Below are 2,676 nucleotides of genomic sequence, written 5' to 3' on the forward strand. Positions count from 1 at the left end.
TGATTATCTCTGCTCTCTGCTCGCGCCATGGTAACTTCTAGCATCATCATTGTTTTTTTTCGGGGGGGCTGAAATATCTCTTCCATGTAAGCAGATGAGACATGGACCAGACTAAATGGTAAAAGTTCATGTTTTTTTATTATTACCTCAGCACAGGGGGTAATAACGTATGGATGTATTCACCCCTGTCTCTTTGATTGTAAGCAAAACTATGCCAAAACTACTGGACTGGTTACCATGTAACTTGGTGGAAGGATGAGGTATGGGTCAGGGATGAACCATTGTTGCCATTTTCAGTGTTTTCCATAGAATAAATCATGGACCTTTCATAAAAAAGTCTGACATATTCATGGCAGGGATATCTGAGTGTGTATGTGTTTCGTTGCAGTTTGATGGAATTGCTGTGACTGTTGGGCCCCAGCATATGAGAGCTACAGTATCACTTTCTAGTTATTTGATGATATGAAAACAGGGTGAAATTTTATGATTGAAACTAAGACTCATGATTATACTGCGGCCACACTCTATGAACAGTAATGTGCAGACTCTGGCTCCAAATTAACTGTAAAAGATGGCGGCTCTCGTATCCAGGATGGTTTGTCTTCACATCTGGATAGTGGGTTGAGGTGGAGAGGTCTTTGATCCTCTTTGTATGCAATCATCAGTGGAGCCTTAAACTTACAGTAAAATATTATCAGCTCAGCAGATGAGTACATGATGCCTCTGTTTAAATGGTCAAATTAGTTAATCCACTTCTGTCTTTTCAGGAGTGAAAGTGGTGAACTCGTCAACTTCAATGAAGGCTACTTGTGTTATATGTTAAAAAGAGAAAAGTATGTTATAGAATGAATTGTAGTGTTGTAGACTTTAGCTCTGCTGTAGGGTTACTACTTACATGCTTAGATATGAAACAAACTGTTCTGATGTGTTGTTTTTACCTTCAGTGCTGCTTGTGATGCTTCTCAAAAAGCATTAAAACTTGAAATGGAAAGAAAGTCACTCAGTTTACTCAAGTTTATAAACGTAAAGAACTGCGACGACACGTGTGGAGTTTAGCAACAGATTTAATTCCACTTCAATGGCTCACAAAAAGCAGAAAGTCCTGCACAGCACAGAAGTCGTTTAATTAAATATGGTTTTGTGTTTCTGTGAGGTTGAAATCACACAACTTAATCCCTAGAATAAATATATGAAACAGTTGGTTTAAAGATGTCATATTCAGTTTCCAAACTAAATATTCTTAAAACCCTTTGAGGAGGTGAGTTAAGAGCATAGTCAGCTCTAACTTGTGCTTCATTTGTTTCTATTAGATTTTAGACACAAAAACAAGCATCTGATATTTTAATTTGTTTTCAATCAAATGAGATGCCTTTCGCTGTGACTTGAATGTAATGAGAAATAAACAAGAGACTTGGGTTAATGTATGGGAATTCTTAAAACCTCATTGAGTAATAAAGTGATATAAATAGATTACATTCACAAATTATGTTATGCTATTGTGCAAATATTGAAAAATTCATGGTGACAAACTCATTTTTAATGTGGGAATCAATCAATCAATCAGACTTGCTTTACTTTAGAAATGATTCAGTTAAATTTTTACTTTACAAACCTAATTTAAGGTAAGGAGCTGGAATCTGCAGCGTTCATACATTTCCCTTTGTGCTAATTTGAAAATGTATTATCTTCTTAAAAGATGAACTATTTATTACTGATTGGTGATTGGTTCTTAAAAACACGACACTGTCCTGTCACCTTTCACACATTGGTTGCACTGATCAGGTTCAGGTTTGACTTCAATCTTTAAACAGTTAGTGTACATAATATAATGTTTGTGTAGATTTTTTTTAAGTTTTTAATTTTGAGTATAGGAGATAAAGATTCAGGCCAGATATACCTGAATATAATTGAAGATAATTGAATGAGCTACACAGAGAATGAGAAAAAGTCTGCTTCTTCATTAGTTGGAAGCTTCATCATTTACGAAGCATCTGATACTTCAACACAAATCAATTTGGAGCATTTTAGCTCTGAAACAAGAATGAACCATTGCTTTGTATCTTGAAACACCAGAGAACACTGAGCTGAGAAGAACGTGAACAAATTAAGAAATCAAAGTCTAACCTCTGTTTTGGACTTTGGATCAATTCAACAAATTTGGAACAGTTTTAACAGTTGTAACAAAACACCCTGAAACCTAAAACTTGCTGCTGTCTTTTGCCTTGTAACAGTTGCTGAGGCTCATGGGTACTTAAATTAATCCTTAATTTCTCAGAAAAGATTGTAGTAGTTTAAATCAACGCCTTGAGAGGAAATGTGCATTTTTAGAACAGAAAAGATCAGGATTCAGAACTAAAAACAAATATTGTTGAGTAACTGCTGAAAACATTCGATAAAATAAGATCATTTAAATGTTAAGATTCTTCTTTATATTCTTGTTCCTGCATCTGCTCATTATTTTCTTGGAAATTTCAGAAATTAGAGACAAATGTCGGCACACAAAGGGAGTGGGATCAATGTCACTGCATGACGATTCTCAGTTTATGATCACATATGATGTCAAAGCCATAAATTCCTGTTATTTGAGAATCTGGAGTTTGCTTTTCAAATTATTGAATCGATCAGTTATGAAAATCATTGCCAATTTTTTAAAAAACATAAAACTTTAAAAATATA

Source organism: Platichthys flesus, chromosome 16 (genome assembly GCF_949316205.1).
Source record: "Platichthys flesus chromosome 16, fPlaFle2.1, whole genome shotgun sequence".
Classification (NCBI taxonomy): domain Eukaryota; kingdom Metazoa; phylum Chordata; class Actinopteri; order Pleuronectiformes; family Pleuronectidae; genus Platichthys; species Platichthys flesus.